The sequence below is a fragment of the Phoxinus phoxinus genome, assembly GCF_949152265.1.
Source record: "Phoxinus phoxinus genome assembly, chromosome: 6".
Taxonomy (NCBI): domain Eukaryota; kingdom Metazoa; phylum Chordata; class Actinopteri; order Cypriniformes; family Leuciscidae; genus Phoxinus; species Phoxinus phoxinus.
Genome location: NC_136881.1, coordinates 8708877 through 8732829, shown reverse-complemented (window position 1 = coordinate 8732829; position 23953 = coordinate 8708877). Strand labels below are relative to the sequence as shown.

The window sequence follows — 23953 nt, the reverse complement described above, 5'->3', positions numbered from 1 at the left end:
GCAACTTTTGGTTGAGGTACACATCGATATTAAGAGCTCCCAGCATAAGCCCGAGATCCTCTTAAGAATCCCAGAATTTCACTAATGACATCTTTCATCCCCAACACACACACACACACACACACACACACACACACACACACACACACACACACACACACACACACACACACACACACACACACACACACACACACACACACACACACACACACACGAGAGAGAAGGCGATTGAGGGATCATCCATCAAGTTCAATTGCACTAACTTTAACTTGTCACATGTGCCTTTTTAAGCGTTTATAAGAAAGAGAAAATACAAGATAAATGAACAACCCGAATTTGGTTTTGTGTGGGTAGTAGTGTGATAACAATCTTATCATGGTTTTTCAATGGTATATATCTCCATATAGTTGTTGTTTATTTCCCGTAAAAGCCATAAAAAATGGTTTCTGTGTTCAATAACGTTAATTTCTGGGGGTTTTTGGATAATCCAGTGAATATACTTCAGTTAATTAATAAAATATTCAATGAAACAATGAAAATACTTTACAAATGAAAGATAATTTGATTATTTTCTCTTTTTAACTTGGCACAAAAGAAGATCATTGATGATAACCAACTTCTGAACTTGAACTTCTCAAGATTTTTTCAATTAAAAAATGTTGTCCTCTTTCGGTACCAATGGTTTACCATATTATTGCATAATTTCATTAAAACAGTTGGTTTCGGTTTAATCGGTCAGCCCCAAATAACAAGTTCTTCCTATTTTTGACTGGTTTGGTACAATTTCTGCTCTGGACTTTGAGCCTTTATGTGCAGTGATGTTGAACACAAAAGTGTGGGATGATGTTTGACAGGAAAGAAAAAGGACTGATGTGATAGAAAACAGGCATAAGAGGAGAAAACACATTATAACTGTAATAAAACCCACAGCAAGCATTTGTCTTGGGAATGATGCCTCCTGCATAATCATGTTGGGGTAACACTTCTGCAGTCATCACACAAACAGTTGGGAGTGAGCGTGATCCAAATATGAGTCCTGAGAGAGAAAGAGTGTGCGTTTGAGCAAGGTATGAAGGGGTCTTTGGGTCCACATTCTTATTTGTTCTTTTGACATGATGCTCATTGAACAGATGTCGGTGTAGATTGAAACTGTTCTCCAGCGCGCGTGTGTGTGTGTGTGTGTGTGTGCGCATGTGCAAGTTAGTGTTTATATGGCCTTTGGAGAATATTTTAGATGAATCCTGTTTTCTCACATCCAGCAGTTCAGTAGGTGTAATGTAGGTCTAACATTTTCTTTTTAGTTAATGTTGGTGATTTGTATTGATGTTTGTGCCATTTATACTTTTTGAAAATGAGTTGGATGCTCTTGATGGTATATTAAAGTGGAATAATAAAGAAACCAAAAATGTAGTGTGGAGAGAAATGAGAGGGGGGAAACGCAATGAAGGATTATAAAAATAATAGTTTATATAAGTATATAGTAATACGATAATTTAAAGTATAATACAATCTATAAAACTAAGTTTGAGTGTTATTTCTGTACTCTTACCTACTAATATACTTTTTATTAATATTTTGAATTTGCTTTTATATTTTACTCTGATTGGCCAGACAGCTCAGTCTGTTGTGATTGGTTTACCGCGCACAGCACGCATCGAAAACAAAAAATACCATTGCCATAATAACAACGTCAGCTGTCCCGAGGCTTCCTACACCGTAAACTAAACACAGTAACGAACAATGACGTCGATTTGACCATATCAATCCGAGCGCGAGTCCGATGATGAAACATTGAAAGATCTTGTCATTCAACCCGAACTTCCATCGCAAGGACGACTCGAGCAGGACGTTTCTCAGTGATGCACTACTCAGTTTGAGGTACGATTATTTTACTTGTAAGTTACTCATTTATTTATTGAGTATTTTTCTAATATATTGCGGTGAACACGTGGAAACTGTATCAATAACAGTGCATGTATGCAATGTACCGGTAAGTTACATTAGCTGAGCTCTAGCGTGAATGACTGATGTAAACAAACGTTGGTAAAACATATCTTGCTCCAACGGCCAACGGTTTATGACTCGTTTGAAAAACGATTCATTTCATTGACTCAGTCGACTCTTACTTTTAACTTTATATACGGTGCACTTTCAGTTTTAAAACTTTGCAGGATGTTTTCATTCACTTAGAGTTGGAATCAGAAAATCCCAACACCACATGCACTTTAATTATTAACATGGCGAATGAGCAAAGTCACTAAACTAAGGGTGCATTTACACGACAAGGATGTACCTAAAAACGGGAAACTTTTACCTTTGCATTTTTCACGTACAGACGACAACATTGTGAAAATGATCCCGTTCACACGGATCTGCGAAAAAGACAAAAAACGCTGTATTGCTGCCAGGCCAGGAGTTGGCGATGTCACTTTGTAAAGAAAGATAACGTGCCTATAGACTTCACCATTTTCACATATTTGTGTTTTTGTAGTTAACATGGAGGCAATAACAGTATCTTTTTCAAAAACTTGTGCTTTGAAACCGTTTTCAGGCCCCCAAAACAAATAAAAAGTTGTCAGTTTTTAGTTGAAAATGGTGTCGTGTAAACGGCCCCTGATTGGTGCATGATGGAGCCTCTGCCATGATCAATCCCATTGCTTAGTACCTAGCAGACTACAGCAAACTAAACTAGGTTGGATTGCTAAAAATTGCTAGATGTCTGCTTTTTATTTTTATGACTAAACACCATTTATAAGCTTGACTTTCATTCTGAATTATTACAATTAACAAATGTTCTGTTTTCTTGAGAATGCTATGTTGCAGTATAATGTTATATTGGATGCTATTGGGTACATAATGATTAACATAGTATTTATAGTATAATATTTACTTATTAAAGCAAAGATTCTATGGTAGAACATGCTCAAAAATAAACATGATTCTACTGCGTCCAACAACCAAGACACTGTTTTTGTTAGTGAATTATTTGTCAGTGCATCCCTGAAAATAAGAGTTGACAGAATTGAATAAAAATGAAAAATCAAGACATGAGAACAGAAAGGAATAGGGTTAACGCTGGCAGAAAATTGCAAGTCTGCTTGACAAATTTATGCAAGTCTGAATTCAGAAATCCATTTTGGTCTGATGATCACAATGGTGTTGTGTCTCTCTCACATGGGTCCATTTCATTAGAATCTTATCTAAATGGTGACATGGAAATGCATGTTTGTGCATGTGCTATCACAGTACGGTTGGTTTCTGGTGTGTGTGTGTGTGTGTGTGTGTGTGTGTGTGTGTGTGTGTGTGTGTGTGTGTGTGTGTGTGTGTGTGTGTGTGTGTGTGTGTGTGTGTGTGTGTGTGTGTGAAACATGCTTCTCTTCATGCATCAGTTCATGGCTCCAGGTGTCTCCTCCTCTAGTTATCTCGTCAGACCTTACACATAAACGAATGCACAATCTCAAAATCTCAAACAAACACACACACATACACACACACACACACACACACACACACACACACACACACACACACACACACACACACGCACACACAGGATGGAACAAAAGATGGAGGCATTGAAGACATGAGAGCGAGCAATACCCGCTTAAGATGCAGATATGAACCTATTTCACTCATCCATGATTTCCCTCATGCCATGCTCAGCTTGTTCACTGCAATGTTTTCCCCCTATTTTCTTTAGAAACATTCCCAGTTGGCCCAATCTACCTATAGGAACTTATCAGATTGAGGCCTGTCTGAAAGTACTCACATAAAATGCATAAATATCTTCTTTGACTGAAGACAAAACATGTCCAGGGTTCCACAGAATTCACTTAAGTATTTGTTAGAGGAACTGTTCACGGCTTTTTTATTGTAAGTATGCTTTTTACATTCTAAATTTTACATAATATTGGACTAAAATCCGCACTATAACTCGCATGGGGAAATATGTTTATTTAAATGACTGTCCTTTGCTTTACAAAAACAGTCGCCATGAAATCAATTTTGGAGTTATGTTGCTTTTAGTCAAGCTTTGAGGTCATTTATGTGCTAGTGCACTTTTAACAGGTATACGCAATGAAAATTTATAGTCTGTGTCTTCTGGGTAAATGAGCAAGAATATTGATTAGCAAGTAGCAAATCGTTTTCGCTAAGCTTTTATTTGCTTAGGATTTTTTTTGCTTGCTTTGTCGTCTGCCAGTTTAAAAAATTGTGAAGTCTGATTGCTCAGATAAGTAATAGCACACCTCATCTCAACAAACCGTGTTGAGGTCATCTTTCATGTTTGTGGTGCAGGACGAGACACATGCTTAATCTAAACTATTGATTTGTAGAACAGTAATGTCTGTCCAGAAGCTGTGAAAATGTTGCATATATTTCACTCAAATATATATAGATTTGAGTGAAATATATGGAACATTTTCACAGCTTCTGGACAGACAATATATACTGTGTGTGTGTGTGTGTGTGTGTGTGTGTGTGTGTGTGTGTGTGTGTGTGTGTGTGTGTGTGTGTGTGTATATGTGTGTATATGTGTGTACTGTACAGTATTTCACAGTACTGTTTAAAAGTTTGGGGTCAGTAAGATATTTTTTTTTTTTAAACAATTCATATTTGTATCCAGCAAAAACACATTAAAGAAACACAAAAGACTTTTTGGGACTTTAAGCTTATTCACCGTATCTCCCAGAGTTAGATAAGTCCATACATACCCTTTTCATCTTCGTGCGTGCCATAACTCAGTCTGACGCACCCACCGCTAGCCTAGCTTAGCACAAAGACTGGAGGTAAACGGCTCCAGCTAGCATACTGCTCCCAATAAGTGACAAAAGTTTACAAATAACAAGGTCACACAGCCATCTTCTAACCGTATACATACTGGGAACTATATTCTCAGAAGGCGAAGTGCTACTTGGGCGGAGTGATTTGCTCACAGCGCCTGAGAAGCCCCGCGGTGAGGAGCAGAGAGTTCGCTCAGAGTGTTGTGCTAATAACTCTGCCCAAGTAGCAGTGTTTCGCCTTCTGAGAATATCGTTCCCAGTATACGGTTAGAAGATGGCTGTGTCTCATGTGACCTTGTTATTTGTACACGCATGTACATGTAAATAGGAAAACGTTGGCATTATTTTGTCACTTATTGGGAGCAGTATGCTAGCTGGAGCTGTTTACCTCCAGTCTTTGTGCTAAGCTAGGCTAGCGGTGGTCAGACAGAGTTACGACACGCACGGAGATGAAAAGGGTATGTATGGACTTATCTAACTCTGGGGGATACGTTGAATAAGTCCCAAAATAAAAAAAACTCTATATGCATGAAAGAATCCTGAAAAATATCATAGTTTCCACAAAAATATTAAGCAGTACAACTGTTAACAACATTGATTATAATAAGAAATGTTTTTTGAGCACCAAATCAGCATATCAGCATTAGAATGGTTTCTGAAATTATTAATGATGCTGACATTTTTTTTCCATCACAGGAGTTTTTAAATATATTAAAATGAAAAACCGTTATATATAAAATTTGATTAATAATATTTCACAATAATGTTTTTAATGTATTTGATCAAATAAATGCAGACTCGGGGAGAGTATTGTGTGTGTGTGTGTGTGTGCGTGTGTGTGTGTTTGTGTGTGTGTGTGTGTGTCCTACATATTTATTAAGCTCTTGATAGCCCCTATTTTTAAAATTGAGATGCTATCAGAAAATAAGGGTCATATTAGTTTAGCAGAATCTTGCTTAGAAGCAGATGTGTGATTTGCGAAGGGAGTAAAAGCAAGCTGTAAGTGAGTTTTTCTCAAAAAAAAAAAAAAAAACACATTAGAAGGGCAATTTTAGCTCTCCTATAGTGGATAATCTTCAGGCAAACACATTTTATAATGTAGTTTTGGGTTCTCTGGGTTCTCTCAAGTTTACAAGATATATGAACCACTTTTAGCTTAGAGTTGAGGGCTAATCTTTGCTAATGCTAAATTAGATGCTGTGATGGTAGACTTATTTCTAAGAGTATTAGAACACTCGCAGACAGGTGTCTGAGTGTGGGTTTATGTGTTTGTATGGTTGTGTCTGTGTGTGTGTGTGCCGAAGTAGTTCTTTTTTCGGGGGGGGGAGTGGTGGATTGTAGCCCTATATGCACTTCAGAGCTTTTGTGTGCCAAAAGTAGAAGTGAAGATATAAAACACAACAATGGAAAAAATTAATAGTGGTAAATAAAGTTTCTACTGAAGTCAGTGCACCTTCCCTGCATTCTTATAATGTTAAGAAAACATTCTATTGTTTATTTGCCAGGCATTCTAACAAAAAGATGGCACTTGATGAATTATCAGTATTAGTAACGTATAAAAAAAATCTGTACATTGTGTCTAACAGCGGTCTTTAGACATGACTGTATTTACAGAGGAGTGTAGCTTCTCAGACTTTATTTCTTAAATGAAGCCTGACTTTTCCACAATGGATATTTATTAGCCATTTCTGGACATTTTGAGTGTATAGATTTGCATATTTGGCGTTTGGTCCCCATGTATTCCACAGTAATTGGTCGTCAGGCAAAGTGGAGTGGAGTACATCGGCATGGTAAACTTTTTATGCTGTAATTGATTGATTTAAGGTTTTTGTTTGTTTGTTTTGAGATTAGTTATTTAGATTTCTGCTTGTACTTTTGTATGAGAGTGTCAGTTTAAGGCTATTTTTGCATTTTTTATTTAGACAGTTAGTGATGTTCTCTTGCATCAGAGGTGGAGAGACTTGCAGCATGGAAAATGTGCTTTCTGATTTGTGTCAGTTTCTGTCATTTTTGGCTTGTCCGAAATTCATATTGAGTGTTTGGTGTGTTGGTTAGGGAAGAACCTTATAGAGGAATAGATCACTCAAAAATGAAAGTTTTGTCATTATGGCAGCTATCACATTTTCTCTTCTTCGTCACTTTATTTCATGAAACAGAAGATTAATTTTATTTTTTTTGGTGATATAATGGAGGTGAATGAGGTATGGTGATGCTATATTCCAAGTTTTCTGAATCCATATGATAGCTTTAGCATGATAAACAGACCGGAAGTGAAAAATATATTCGTTGTGATTTGAAAGACCCATCAGTACATTTTTCAAAATGTATTCTATAATGTCCCATGGAAGAAAGAAATTTATATGGGTTTGGAACAGCATCAGGGCCGAATTGTCAGTTATGAATGAACTATCGCTTTAAGACCTTCACATTTCAACTGAAGAGAGTCATTGATTCAGAGAAATAAAGGAGAGAGATAGAGTGGAAAGTGAGAGAAGTGCAGAAGAGAGGCGTATTCTCAGCATCCAGCCTCCCACCACTTAACCTGAATGAGATATGGAAGAAGGAGCAAAAGAAAAAAGACAGAGAGAGAGGACTAGTGTGATAGGAGAAAGACTTGTTATCAGTCTTCATTGAGATAAATGAGCCGCCTGTATGAGTTCGGCAGAGAGAGAGAGATAGAGCGTACGTGTGTGAGTTTTTGTTAGACACTATCAGTATACTTAGGCTGCGGTTTACAAGTGAAGGAGAATGGACGGACACAGGGTTATCTACAACAGAGTGCAAGAAAGGAGAAGGACATAAATGTTGAGGGTAAACCGAAGGGGAACTGAGACTTCAGGGGAAAAAACAGCAACATTTGGTTGGTTAGATTTAATATCCACAAACCAAAAGTGTTTTTTTTTGTGTGTGTGTGTGTTTTTGTCCTTAAGCAATAAAGACCTCATAAAGAGCTATTATGCTAACAAAAGGTTTGTCAGGAATAAAAACTTTGTCTATTCCTCACAGCCTTGTTTTCATATGCATTAAATTCAATATGGCGTTTAACCTGACTAAGGTCTATATACAACATAGTCTTTGTAACACAATTTTGTCTCATTAAAGTGACCATATTTTTACAGTTTTTCACCCTGAAATTTTCTTATAATGTTAGTAGGGGTGTAACGGTACATGTATTCGTCCCGAACGGTCACGGTTTGGTACATACAGTCAGGCGACGAATACAGTCATTCCCAGGCGATCCACACTCCAATCCAGAAGGGGGCGCGTGCGGTAATGCAACACTGTTTGCTAACCGCCACAACAGGAAAAAGAGCAGAAGAAGAAGAGACAATCTATGCACCAACTCAAAACAAGAGTTCAGATGGCAGGCAAGAGCTTGCTAGTAGCCTATACTCTGAGTTTCGATTCATTTTTGTGACGTGCTCCACTAAATTCCCGGTAAGGAAACTGGGAAGGCAGAGAGCAGCGTTCTCTTTGTTTTCTGTACTGTACCAACTGCCATAGGGGGGACTAATGCCGCTAGGTTGAACAAACTGTAATTTGCACTACTGTCTGTTCAAAATAAATGAAAACAAACCTAGCATTGGGAAAATTGCTTGTTGCGTATCGAAACGTGACCCCAAAACCGAGGTACGTACCAAACCGTGATTATTTTTATTGTAGTGTTGCTCGACTATTTTCCATCCTCTCTCTAACCTTTAGGCTGTTTTAGCTACTGTACTGTACCTTTAAACTATATGTAAGTTACCTGTAAATTGTTATGATCGGCTAAGCTTAATTACACCAATTTACTGAATACTGAATGGATGTTTATGTAAATGTGAGCGGTCAAATGCTCCTGGTTGTCAATTCTGTTTTTGTTTATGCAATTGTACATGTCTGGGGAGCACGGAAAATCCTATCCTTCAAGTACTCTGATTCATTATTCTTGTAGAAAAAGTGGTGTGAGCGATTGAATACTGTTTGCTCTTACTGGCAGCCACGTGAAGCTGGATACCATTCTCTTAAAGCACACACCGTAGTAGTCAGTACCGTAACTTAAGTGACGTTTAGCACATTTGACATAGAATCTACCTGGTAAGGGTGCTGATTATATGGGACTATAACAGTACAGTCTGTTCTAGGGCTGTCAATCTTCCTCTATAATACTATTCGAATTTCATTCCTTATTTTATTTAATATTCGAATAATATTCGAATATTAAATGCTCAAATTCATCCTATTATTAATATTTGCGACATTACACAGGCTTATGAATCGTCAATGCCACTATAGCATTTGGTTGTTGTTACACGTTCTGTCCACTAGAGGGACAGCTAACATTACAATAAACATGTAGAAACGGGTGATCGCGTTTTTTTATTAACAATAAAACAGCGGGAAAAAATGATTGACTTTAATTTGGCAACTTTAATGGACATTTTTCCACTGATCAGTTGTCTGCTGTTGTGTCAGAGTTTCACAACTCTGTCAGTGATTGTTGTGCGGCTAGGAACCGTGTAGCTACCATTGGCTCAAGCTCGTGAATACAATCTTTAAATCCAGACCCCTCCGGGATGTTGATCGGTCTCATATCTTTACAGATAAACCGTGTCAGTTTGTCTGTAATCGCCTTTTGGCAGACAGCTGGTAAGCCCCGTGATGAAGAGAGAGGCAGAAAAGACGTCATTCTTGCCTGTTTTAGCAGCGGTTCCCTTGGACAGATCGCCTAGCTTGTCAGGGTGTAGCGTTGTCAGATGTGCCCTATGGTGCGTTCACACTGGACGCGAATAGTGCGTCAGGCGCGAGTGATTTCAATGTTAAGTCAATGCAAAGACGCGTTACGCTCTTGACGCGCGAATGGACAGTGGTCAAGCGTATAACTAGACGCGGCAGGCTAGAATTTGACGCGCTATTCGCGTCCGGTGTGAACGCACAGTAAGGTTGCAAGTTGAGGAGTGATATTTCATTCAGATTTAGCATATTCTGCAAATTGCCACTTCTTTATTTGTGATTTTCCCATTTATGATTTGAAATCCAAACACCTTCCACACATCGCTTCTCAAATTGTCAGGAGTGGTGATCTCCGTTTCCGTGGAGACAGTCCTCCTCGCCGCCATTATTGACAGTATTGTTATGACGATGCAGCGTGGATAACGCGCACAATTGTGTTACGATTAAAAAATGTATTGTTTATCAGACGAAACAAAAGCATTTCATTTTCACATGCGTGTGTAAGCCAAGTTGGCGAGAAAGGCAAGATTGCATATTATATATACAAAAAAAAAAAGCAATATTCGAATAGTAACTTCAGCATTCGAATAGTATTGATTTTTTAAATATTCGAATTATATTCGAATTTCGGAATTCGTTCCAACAGCCCTAGTCTGTTCAAGTTAATATAGAAAAATTCAGATGAATATTCAAAATCTTGGTAAAATATCACCTCCAAACAAGAACTCTTTTTTGCTTGAAGAAATTGTGCTGTGTATTAAGGGCCATTGATATTTTTCTTGTTTGCAATACATTGCAACATTATTTTAATTGCATTTATGTTTTACATCAAAGTTCACAGCACTATAATGCATTCACACATTTTTCTTTTTATTTGTAGTATTCTCTTTGTAGTATATTTTTTAATTACTTATTTTAAATCAGCATAAATTAAATGCAGTACAACAAACATGACTTATGATGTATAAATATTTTACCTTTTTTTTAACAAATTTTTTCACTATTAAAATGTTTTACTATTACTTACTATTTTGTGTTAAAGGGATACTTCAGGATTTAGCATTAAGCTTTGTATCAGTAGAAAGACACTATTATTTTCGAATTACCGTGCCCCCCCTGCCTCATATCCCTCTGAGATGAGATGTATGTATTTATAGTCTGGAAAAAATCCTCATATGACGCAAAAATCGTCATATTGCGTCATATGAGGATTTTTTGGCCAGAGGCTTAAAACTACAGCCAGTTGAAGGTGCTGTTCCGCATGTTTTCAACTCGCCCATAGAGGGTGCAATCTCACTCACAGAATGTACAAATAGTGTCAGCCATCTTTTATTTGGAAGCTAAGCTAACAGGTTCTTATTCTGTAGAGAAAGCGGAGTAGTAGGGGTTACCATCTTCTTTTTCCCGGACATGTCCAGCCGTCGAGATCGTCCAAAATGTCTGGGATTCAGCTTTTGCTTTCTGCAGTCGCCATTCATTGTTTACATGCACACCTTTTGTTTCAATCTAACTGAATTAATTTTGATTGGTGAATCTGAATGTAGTGTTTACATGAACGCTAAACAAGTGATCGGTTGATGTGCGTTTTAGCATTGCTAAGAAAATTCCCGCTCCTCCTTGAGAGATACAAGACCGGTGTGTGCGTCTCACAGGTGCCGCTCATCAGTAATCACGTCATTCTCCCGCGGCCGTCAGTCTCGTCCTGCTCTCCACAGGAAACATAATGAATGGCGACTGTAGAACGCAAAACTGAATCCTGGACATTTTGGGCGACATCAAAATACCGGGCAGACTCACTAGTAGCATAGCCTTGTTGTTTAGCTGCGCTCTTACCGGTAGGCGTGGCCTCCTAGGGCAGCGAAGCAAGTGCATTGTGGGAGTTGTTGTCTTTCATCCCCATAAGCCAAAAATAAATTTTCTGGCTTTTCTCAGTCTAGAAGGCTCCAAATTAAAAAATAATTTCACATTTCTTCTACATAAATGACCCATTTTAAATACACATTTATCTTTCCAGAGGTGAAGTATCCCTTCAAGATTTTTTTTTTTTTAATTTTTTTTTTTATATTTTAAGTAATGGCATAATTAAAAAAATCTTAATGGTACAAAAGGTTGACTTTATAAAAAATATATTTTGAAATGTGAAAGAAAGTTTTGCTCTTGTGGTTTAATATGACCTGTATGATTTTGTGAGATTCTGCCTGTTTGTCTTCCTTTTAAGAAGAGAACTTTCACACTGCTACTAAATTGTATTACATAAAGCACCGACTACGCTTAAATTTAGTATCTCTGTTGATATTATATGGTTTGTGAAAATGGGAATTTAATAATAGGCTTCTGCTAATGTTTAAAAGAAGCTGTGGTGACTTGCCAGGAAAAGTGAAAATGGAAAACTGTTGCATAACAACTCTTTCTCTCTCTCTCTCTCTTTCTCCCCCTCTCGCTTACATGGAAACTCATCAGTTTATTCAGTGATAGTGTGGACAGTTGCTGGTTTACAGGTGGCCACAGCTGTGGGGGAAATGGATCGCTGTTAATCAGGTTGGCATGAGTCCTGCGGTATCATATGCCTCTAATGTATGTGGGCGTGGATGTGGACGTGTCAAGTGTCAGCAGTTGTCTGCTTGAGTTCTCACTGGAAGCGTCTGGATGGATATCATATATCTGTCTGTGGTTAGCGAGCCACACAAACACTCTCACAGATTGACACGCAGAGTGAATGCGCTCACACACACCCTTTAGACAACTCAGCGTTTTACCCAGGGAGAAACGGGATACTTTCTATAACTTGATTTTAACATAAGTGGTAACAACTGGAGCAGGTGGCAGCTCTTTATGTGTATATGTGTGTCAGGGGCGTTTTCCCAGAGGAGGCAAGTGAGGCAGTGTCTACTTGAAGAATTAAAGCAGATGATAAATTAATCAGTAAAAAGTAGGCCTGGGCAATAAAGCAAAAACTGTATCTGTATTTACTAGCCTTTTGTTGATATTTATTTGCTCTGAAGTTTTTTTTTTCATTGAGGAATTCATTATTTTGATCATACAGCCATTGAAGCCAATTCGTTTCAAAATCTAGTAAAAATTACATTGCATTATATTTCTATAATATTTTTCACAAAATTAACATAAGACAGATTGTTTAATCTTTTTAATCACCAATATAACAATACATAATGGCCTACTAAACAGCAATTTGTATGTACCGGTACATAGATTTTAACTTTTTAATTAATTTTATGTCACCAGCTAAATCTTTGCAATTATATTGTGTATATTTAGTATTGCACAATCGTATAATGCTATGTTTTAAAGGGGTGGTAAAGTATGATTTCACTTTTCTAACTGTAGTTAGTGTGTAATGTTGGTGTTTGAGCAAAAACAACATCTGCAAAGTTACAACGCTCAAAGTTCAAAGCAAAGGGAGATATTTGCTTTTAAAGAAAAGGACTACAACAAACAGCTGGTAATGACTACATGACATTCCTCAGGGTTTAGTGACATCAGCAAGTCTAAAATGTACATAAACCCCGCCCCCTGAACACACAATCCATGTTGAGAAGAGGAAGAGTTGTTGTATTAGAGTACATTTGTGAGTCAGCTCAAACTTTAGCATCCATCTTTTCACATGCAATAGAAAGTCACTCTGTGTGCATCTCACACAGTTCTACAGTTCCTATACGAGTAATTTATAGATTATCATAACAGAATATGCTAATTGAAGATAGTTAACGCCACATCAGCAACATACATTTATCAACTAACCATTCAGAGACGTCCTGTTGCATTCTACATGTTGTCACTTCTTCTTGAGTCTCTCCATCATTGTCTGACTCCATTTAAACATAAAAGGCAGAACAGTTTCTGTCATTTTAGTGTGTGTCTGCGTGAGGTAATCAGAGCTGCTAACACACATGAGCTCTTGAAACCTATGCAGCAGATCATGTGCATTTAAAGGGCCAGGCACAAAACGGTGCGTTTTTGCAAACCCTCAAAAAGTGACAACTTTAACATGCTTTATAAAAATATCTGTGGGGTATTTTGTGCTAAAACTTCACACACACACTCTGGAGACATCAGAGATCTATTTTACATCTTGTAAAAATTGTATTTTACCACCCCTTTAATTCATACCTACAAAGTAGGGGTGTAACGAGACACTCATGTCACTATCCGATACAAATCACGATACTGAACTCACAATAAGACACTTTCAAAGAAGAGGGTTTTTTTGTATTATTATCAGGCTACTATTATTACTTTATTATTATTAAAATAATATGATTTTATTATCATGACCCACAAATATTCCCCCATTGCATTATTATACATTATATTCAACATTATATACTGTAGTAATGTCACTGAAACATTTTTTACTCACGCAGTTCTCGCGCTTTCAATACAGGCATTTGTTGCCTCTCAGACAAGCCATGGCGATGATGATCAATGCAAAGTGATAATCAATGCAATCAATCACAGTTCTAATCGCAAGAAAGCATGTCAAAAGGACAATTCCCAAACTGTGGATGGTTAGTAGTAGCCAAAATGTATTCTGCATTTAGGCTACTCACTCTCGTGTTGCTTTCACACATTACATAAGCATTTGAATGTCCGTGTTTACTTCAGTATATGCGCGTTGTTGTAAAAATGTTCATCATATGTCATCGTGTCTCTTCAGGAGACTTGGATTTGAATTAGACCACTCGATTGATCATTTTTACGATGCCTTTATTATTATTATTTTTTGGATCTTTTAAGTTTTAGAGGAATGGTCTTTAAATGGAGGAACAGAAATCTCTCAGGTTTCATAAAAATATCAGCAATGCAGGTTTGAGAGGAGCGCCCCGCCAAATCTCACGAGAATCACGACTTGTTTTACGGCACGACGTCACATACATCAACAACATATGAAGCAGCTTCTATGGAAGTCACTAGCACGCATTTCAGACGTGAATCATGGCAGAGTAAACGAAGAAAGCGCGGTCGCAAGAGTCAAGTGAGTGCAGAGACGGCTCTTCATGAGTGGTATTCACGGCAGTAACGTTAAATACAAGTACTCCACAGCGACTCTAGGGGTCGCTGTTTGACAAAAACAGAAACTGCATAGTATGCCTTTAATATTCAAAACAGGGCACACAAAATACAAACCTTAGCAAAAAAAAATGTTCAGACAAACATTTTCTTAATTTGCCAAAAATGGCAGATTGCTGGAACATAACACCTCTTGCTTAACATTAAGTCAATTTTGTTTATATAGCCTAATATCACAATCCAAACAAAATAAAGATGAATTTTCCTATAAATAATTAGAAATGTCTAATGTTTTATTATAAAGTATTAAATTATTATACAAATTTGTGACATCAACAAGTGAGACTATAAATTATTAAACTTATTACGCTCCAGGAAATACCTTATATGGATAAAGGCACCCAGGTTTTGCTGCAGCAGAAAAGCCAGAGAGAGACGTTTTGACTGATGAAACATGAAGACTACAAACATATGGTTGCAACAATATGTTCTTCTTATAGACATTTCGGGTATTTTCATAAGCATAAAGTATTTATAAAATGCAGTGCTAATCGACATACAATAGCCTGTATATCACTGTATAAAATACTATAAATATAATTTCTGCTCCATGCTATGATAAGCCACATCAGATCACAAAAGCAAGTTATTTCAAACACTCAACTGACGTTAGGAAGTGAGTTTGGAGTAAAAACGTCATGTTCTTTTTTTGTAGGACAATCGGCCTGTAAAGGCTTCAAGATGTTTGGCGCTTGTTGCTTTTGACTCAAACTCAGAGCTTGTAGAGATCGAGCAGCATTTACTGTGAACCGATCGATCCGCTCTGATCGTGGTTCTGCGCTTCACCATGAAACACGCTGCACATATATCTGTTTGATTTCAACTTAGTCATGATATAATCTAGAATAACCTCACACACAAGCAAGCACACAGCAAATGCTACCTTCACACAAACAAGCGACTCACATGCAAATCACACATGTATCACACACATGCAAAACTGTATCACACACGTTCTACTGTGGTAAAATGTATTCATCGCTCAAAGCAACGTGCAATATATGTCGCACTGTATAGGCCTGGTCTTAATCACAAATTATTGATCAGGAAATTAGCTAAATTTAAGCAAATGCATTACTTAAAAAGCAATTGCTGTCTCAGAAAAGCATGAAAGAAAGAATTAAGTTTTTGGCAGAATATGGGAAGTTGTGCGATGAATCACAATGGAAGACGAGTTGCATGGTGATGCTCCACAGGAGTGTCTTTGAAAATCTGCTGAGAAATATAATCATAAATGTATCTCTGCTATAGTGAAGCATGGAGGAAGATGTGTCATTGTGTGGGGAGCCTTAGCTGCTGGTATTGGGGAGCTACTTCACTGTATGTATAAAATATATGGAAAATTTGAGGACCAGTTGCAAACATGGTCACATTCACAGGGTAATGACTAATGAGCCAATCAAAGCGCAGTTCGTCTGACTTTCATGTGACTTTTTGCCTGCGTTTTTCCCTTACGTGAAATGGAGGAAATGTCTCCATTGTGCTTTGATTAGTTCATAACCCTGCCAATAATGCTATCATGTTCTGCAAATGTATGTGAATGGGTCAAATGGATGGAATATTATACAACTGACCACTTTTACTCGCACCATACAAAAATATTATAGTATTGTTTTTTTGACAGTGTAGGGTAAATGGTGTCACATATGACTGTAACCTTAAATCATGAAAACAGCAAATGAAACTGGGCCAGTGAGACTTTTCCAACACACACCTCCACTGAATGTGTACGCCAGCAACTGCATGCGTAATCTCTATTGTCATGAAGCAGCACTTCTTAGATTCCTTTCTTTATTAAATTCCCAGTTCCTCTCACACCAATTCCCAATTTGTCCCCTGAAATTCCAACTCGGAACTAATCCTCTTTACTTCTAAACTTCTCATGGGCTGATTACTGATTACTCTCTCTCTCTCTCTCCCTCTCTCTCACACACACACACACACACACACACACACACACACACACACACACACACACACACACACACACACACACACACACACACTCAGAATTCCTTAGTCTGAAGTTAAGCTCTACCAGCGGCCTGCTTTATCCACTGCCCACCGTCTCCATTTCCACACTTAGGTATGCTAATGAAAATGTATGCTAATGAGTTCCGCTTTTTTAAATCAATTTGGCTGATCTGTTGTACTATGTATAGATATTTTTCCAGAGTTATACAGCACAGTTAAAATATCACTTTGGTCGGCATCCAGTTTTTATTAATCGAGTTTCAGGCTTTAAATTAGTGTAGCGTAATTTACCCATTAGGCCAATGTATCAGAAACTCTTTTTCTCTGAGATGCTTTCCTGTGGATTTGTCTTGTGTAGAAGTTTTTTACACTGCATAACATGCTGTTATCAAATCTCTCTTCATGGTGTCTTTATTGTATCTCAATCTGGTGTGTGTGTGTGTGTGTGTGCGTGTGCGTGCGTGTGTGTGTGTGTGTGTGTGTGTGTGTGTTAAATGGTAGATTAGCAGAGAACCTTTTTGTTGGTACTCCAAAAAGGAGCTTTCACATAAATCAAAGCAATTAAAGGATTATGTTACTGAATAGCACCAGATTTTGCATGAATTATACAGTACCAGGTTTTATGCATCATTTCTGCATATTTTTAATTTTCTTGAGTGCAATGGAGATCTTTGTGCCGCCTTCCGTGAATATTTATACTTGTGCATTTGATGTGTTTGGATCCTCTGTGACTATCTTAAATATGCATCTAATCTGCAATCTTTTTTTATCTTATTAGCTATTTAAAGTTATAAAAGACATTTATCTCTATCCAATGATGTATTCATGTCAATTTAGAAAATGTAGGACTTCAGTTAGTTGAAGAAAAATTAAATCAGTTGAATAATGTATAGCAAGGAAAAAAGTATTATCTTTCTTTTTACTCAAACATTTTGATGAAAGTGGCTTGTTCAGTGTTATTTAAATGATCTAACAAGCTAGACCACTGATGTATTCTAATCTGTCTTATTAGAGCTGTTCATTGAAAAATCTTCAATTCAAAGATTAATTTTCAAAAGCCGACCCTCAGTATCAAGATTGGCCAACAAGGTAATTAAAAACCAGAAAAGCTAATCTCCAAGTACAGTAAATGACTGGTGAGCTAGTGAAACAACCAACTGCATGAAAGGAGTAACCATTCAAACACATAAAAGATATGTGGTGCTTTCAAGAACAGCATTCATCCTTTATTCATGGATGTGATCTGTCCGTATTTATATGGATTTCCGTATTTTCCGGCCTGAAAAGTATAACCCATGTAAATCCGAGAGTAAAAAAGGTTTTGGGTGGGTGCTGGTTACTGGATGATGATTGAAATCGTGAAATAGCCTTAAAGGAACACTCCACTTTTTTTGGAAATAGGCTCATTTTCCAACTCCCCTAGAGTTAAACAGTTTTACCGTTTTCGAATCCATTCAGCCGATCTCCGGGTCTGGCGGTAGCACCTTTAGTATAGCTTAGCATAGATCATTGAATCTGATTAGACCGTTAGCATCTCTCTCAAACAAATTACCAAATAGTTTCGATATTTTGAAACTTGTTTTTTGAAAACTTGACTCTTCTGTAGTTACATCGTGTACTAAGCCCGACAGAAAATAAAAAGTTTCTGTTTTCTAGGCCAATATGACTAGGAACTATACTCTCATTCCTGCGTAATAATCAAGGAACTGCTGCTGTACCAGCAGGCACAATGATATTACAAAAGGAAGTAAACGAGCTGGGACTATTTTCAGGCGCTGCGTAATATCATTGCGCCTGCTGCACCCAAGGTACGGCAGCATAGTTCCTTGATTATTACGCAGGAATGAGAGTTCCTAGTCATATTGGCCTAGAAAATAGCAAATTTTCATTTTCTGTCGGTACAGAAACTACAGAAGAGTTGAGTTTTAAATAGGAAAAATATCTAAACTCTTTGGTAATTTTTTTGAGAGAGATTCTAATGGTCTATTCAGATTCAATGATCTATGCTAAAAGTGCTACCGCCAGACCCGGAGTTCGGCCGAATGGATTCAAAACCGGTAAAACTCAACTGTTTAACTCTAGGGGAGTTGGAAAATGAGCCTATTTCCAAAAAAAGTGGAGTGTTCCTTTAAAGTTTAAACAATTATTAAATAAAGTGCAAAATGTTATGTTTTCTAATACTTTTATTTCATGCATAGATTGCTTTAGCGCTGCACAAGCTCGCGGCGGCATCTGCGGGACACTATTAGCCTGTTAGCCAGGGTTCAAAGCGCCAAATACAAGTAAAAATCTGCGTTGAAATGGTGTTACTCGACAGTTGGCTGTTGGGCCGTGGTCAAGTTTTCCTTGTTTTTTTTTTCTTTAGCTGATCACATGCCTGTTTATTCTATTCCAGAAATAAATAACACATTGTTTTTATCCAATTATTTATCTAGAATAACTTGTATTTTTTATTTACAAGATAATATAGTATGTCTAAGCTTTGTACATTAAAAAAAATGTTGATTTTTTTTTATTTAAACTTTCTCCTTTTTGCCAAATTCTATTGGTCAGTTGACAGCAATATTCATATCATGTAACAGGTTTACTATTGGGTTGAAGTATGGGGTTTTTCTGAGTTATTCTGATACTAACCTTCCCTGTACTAAACATCCCTGTACCATACATAAACAGGTTTTTATTGCCTTTGATAGCAAGAGGTTTTCTTTAAAGGTTTGCTTTAAAGAAGGTGGTGTGACCTTGATGGTTGGTTTTATTTGGTGTATTTCAAATGTCTTCAATCTTAAGTTCTTTGAAAAACTTCTCGGTTATCATTGTTTGAGCTATTTTAGATGTGAAACCTCACAAAGTCGTTAAGATTTATTGTGCAGTTGAAAAGAGATGCATTTACCTTGTTATCACATGAAGTGTGATGTCGCAATAATTGAATTACGCATTTAGTGTTAAAACAGATTCTTGAATAATTATCAGATTGTCATCTTTATTTTTTATGTAGTTCTGAAGATAATAATATGGAAGATTTTCATTTAAATATCAATTTATTAAAAGGGTCCTGATCACACAGTCAGGGTTTATTTTATGACATTGGACTGACTGTTGTAAATAAATGTGAAGTTGTAAATAAGAAAATTATTTTGGAGTTTTACAAGAAAACAATTGTACGTTTTACAAGAAAATATGGTCACACTTTAGTTTAGTGTCCAATTCTCACTATTAACTAACTATGAACTATGACTTTTGTCTTAATAGTTAGTAAGGTTGTTAAGTTTAGGTATTGGGTGGATTTAGGGATATAGAATATCTTAATGCAGAATAATACATTCATATGTGCTTTATAAGTACTAATAAACAGCCAATATCCTATGCTAATTAGCAACTAGGCCTAGTTAATAGTGAAAATGGGACCCTAAACTAAAGTGTCAGCAAAAATATTTTTTCAGTTATTCTACTTCAAATTTTTACGTCTAATTCAATGTTACTTGTTCCCTTGTAATTGTTTGAGTGAAAATTGTTTCTACATCAACATTTCTGTGTAGATTATTATCTCTTTATATGCTTTATTTAGACTTTTTACATCAGGAATCATGATTCATTACGTCATTACGCATTTTTTTCTGAAAAGTTCTGTCCAGTCTGCACTCCTGGTGATGGGTCATTTTTTTGTGGTATAGCTGCTAAAAAATATGATTTCTTTGTGGAACATGTCTGCCTAGACTTTTCACACTTTCCCTCCCACGCATGCAGCACTCAAGATACACACATTTACAGGTCAGGATGTCTAGCTATATGCATAAATGACCACAAAGAGCCAGTTATCTTTGGAAGGCTCTTTGCACTGTTGGTTTTGTACTTAGATCATTGTCAATATGAGCCTTGATTTTTATATTCTTATACTTTATGTCAAATCCATAATCTTTTATTCATTTGTTGAAAGGGATAATACATTGGCAGTGGCTCTAGGTTTAGAACGCTGGCCAGTTTCGCTGACTTTTCCATTAGAGCAGAGAGAAAAAAATCAGTTTACACAGGAAACGGTACAGAAATGTTTTTGGACACAGGACCTCAGCAAGTACAGAGCTTTCAGAGGCTTTTGAATTAATCAACAATATTTGAGCATTTGACTTTCTGGAATTTCAATGTGCGGTTTAATTTATTGAACTGAACTTGGATCTTATACTAAATGATATGTCATTGCTGTCTGAAACTTAGTGATGTTGAGTTGAAAGTGGTCAAATATTAACATTTCAAACCCTCAGCTCTCTGGAATACTTGAACTGCACCTAGTGTCCATTTTGAAAACTTAATTTGAATATTTAAATGGAAACTTGTTCTCTAAAGGCTAGAGTTTCATTCTTCCAAATGGATTTGATATGTTAACTTGGATACAAACTTGAATTTGGATTAGTTTTCCAAAATGTCTTGAGAACCTTTAATGATAAAACTTCATGATCAATCAAACATGTCCGCACCTAAACCTTTAGTGTGAAAGCAACAGATCTCATGTGATTATGAGAGACCTAGGGAAGCTATTTTTTTCTTTAGTTGCATTTTGCTGTTAATGCAGCTCTTTGACCTTCACAGTAGCAAGTTCACACTGATGTGTTGATGAGATGTCCAAGTCATGCATTTAAGAGTTCTTCTATTTGTGGAGAGCGGTACTATATTAAAGCAGTCAAGAATGCAGTTTTCTGCTTTTCTTGTAAATATTGTTGTCAGATGAATAATATTAACAACATGATTGACAGTGACAGGTCTTTTAGGCTGCATTCACACTCCATTTGATTTCATGATGACTTTTAACAGTAACAGCCTGCCATTCAGACAGCAGCAGGAAATTAATTGATTTGGTACTCAGTATTACTGATGTTTGTTTGTTTATTCATTCATTCAATAAGAAGAGACGTTAATGATGATGATCCTATTATTGACCGTATAAGGAAAGGAGAAGTTGGATGGGGACAAGGGAAAAAAAATGATATGTAGAATTCCGAAACCTTTTTATTAGCGACACCGGTGGCCGTTAAGCGAACTGCAGCCAGCAACTTACTGCTTACTGCCCAATCTACTCACAACGAAGTTCTTGTTTGTTGTTCTTTGCTGAGAAGTTAAACGAATTTGGAAATATCTTTGCAGTGATATATTGTTAACGAACATACAGACGCCGTCCATGCCGCTGAGAGCGACGTTTAGATGAATATGTAAATGTGTCCTGTGCACTTTTTTCTCCCAGAAAACAACAGTAAAGAAAGCATCTGATCATGGCGATGCGGATATGTTTGCACCAGCTCTGCAATTCAGAGGCATCATGTTGACAGATGAGGTAATTCAAATTTTACAGCTAGTTTAATTATAAAGTATGTTAGAGACTATTGACTATAGATCTGGCTATGTGAGACTATAGTTTGAATTAATCCCTTTTCTTTGCATGACATTACAGCACAGAATAGCTCTTTCGGCATTATCCCGAACATTGTATAAGCATTCATTTCATGTGTCTTATGAGGAAAGAGAGGCTCTTGGGAGTGAGCGTTGACGTCACATCCTTTTGATTCCTTTTGATGAAAACTGTGCAACCCAATTTCACAAAAAGACTTGTATAGTTGTATTATACTTAATTTTTCAACTTTAAAGTGTTAGTTTTAGTTTTTGGTCTATTTAAATTCTATTTACAAACTCACCGCACACAATAATGGTCAATAACTGTAGTTTGTTTAAAGCTAATTTTTTTCTGAAAAAGATGACACCTTGCACATTAAGATTTTACAGTCAAAAAATCTAAATATGTGAAAAACACCCATTTTAGCTTCAGATTCTAAAGGGTTAAGTGTCGTTACAAGCTGTTCACAGATTTGGCAATAAAAAAGCAATTAATACATGAAGATTCTCACATATAGCCCCTTTAAGAAAAAATATCTGTATAAACACATTAAATGCCATCAACTATTCACTACTGACTCACATACATATATATAAGAAGGAATTATATGCCATCTGTTTTTTGACATCCCCATTCCAAGTAAATTTTGCTGGATGCTGTGGCTGTAGAAGAGTCCCACACAGATATACTGTACGTAATGCCACTGTCTGACCCTGCCTCCACTTTCCACAGTTAATGAAACCATTACTGCACTCAGACGCTGACTTGTTTGTCTTCAGCAGACTCAAAACCTCCCTTTTCCAAAATTGGGAAGAAGAAAAAAAAAAGAACATTTCTCTATTCATGGTTCACAATCCAGAAATCCAGGAAAATGAGGTTATGGAACTGGATATGTGCCACGTGCTCGGTGTAGATTTTCCCTCTAGAAAAAGAAAGGAGGATAGAAGGGGTGGAAATAGATCTTAAGGAAAAGTTGAGGGTAAATATATAGCAGAAAGACCAGCTGTGTTATGTCAGTAGTTTAACGTCAGCCGGATTAGCAGTTTTATTTTCCTGCAAGCTGAAGTGGAATGTAAAAGACGGAGGGAAAGACACCGCTACTTGGAAAGGAGAAAGGGCAGCACAGTGTGACTGCTGTTAAAGATACTGGGAGAAACGGATAATTGGTGCGAGGTGTAAGCCTGTCAGGTCCTATACCTGTATTCACTGTGTTTACGTCTCTCTCGGTCTCACTCTCCCTCCCCTCTGTCACGTTTTTTTTTTTTTTTACATTAGAAGTGCTTGCCAGAATCGGGGAAATTGCCTCTCGCTGTAGTCATGATTTACCACAATCAGTGGATTTATTTGTGGTGTGTGTGTGTTAATCATTCATCTGATTGATTTATCTTAAAAAGGGAGTGAGGGTAAAGCTAAAGGAAAGGAAAAATATGGCAAAAGAGGAGTGTGGGGAAAGACAAATCCTGGATTAGATCCTCTTCTCAGCTTACCATTCAACAACTCATTCCATGTGCTGCGACTAACTCCTTAAAGGGGTAGTCGTTCAGTCCAAAATAAAAACGCTCATTTACTCACCCTGATGTCAATCCAAACCCATTTGGCTTTATTTCTGTTGTGGGAACTTTTAAGTTTCAAAAAGGACACTGAGGCACCAGGAAATTATGATAAATGTGGTCCATATCACTTGGGGGCTATTTTTCAAAGTCTTCTGAAATCATACTATAGATTTTTGTAGGGAACAGCCAAAAATTTAAGCTGACAATATAAGGTCCACTTATAATTTTAGCCAAGATTCACCACAATTAGTTATCGTAATTTAGTTTTGTGATCATTAGTTGTGACATTTTCCACTTTCTGAACTGTTTTTCAACTGTATTTAAAACTTGTTATGATCTCTTTTATGATCGTCTAACCTTCTGATAGTATGTCTACACAGTGCTTTGAACTCTTTAATTTGAGCAAAGAGAATATTGTTGTTCAATTGTCTGTCGCTTTTAAAATTCCTGTCAAAAAATCTGTT

At 36.9% G+C, this 23953-nt stretch overlaps 1 protein-coding gene across 3 annotated transcripts in view; it reads left to right on the top strand.

Moving 5' to 3' along the window:
• The window catches only part of sdk1b (sidekick cell adhesion molecule 1b), a gene marked incomplete at its 5' end in the record, with an annotated part of 213756 nt that overhangs the window by 23721 nt on the left and 166082 nt on the right, over positions 1-23953 (top strand). The window contains one exon of one of the 3 annotated variants that reach the window (XM_079615868.1): positions 1698-1881. The exons of the other annotated variants lie outside the window; for them this stretch is intronic. Of the gene's footprint in view, positions 1-1697; positions 1882-23953 lie in introns of those variants that run through there. 3 annotated transcript variants of the gene reach the window in all.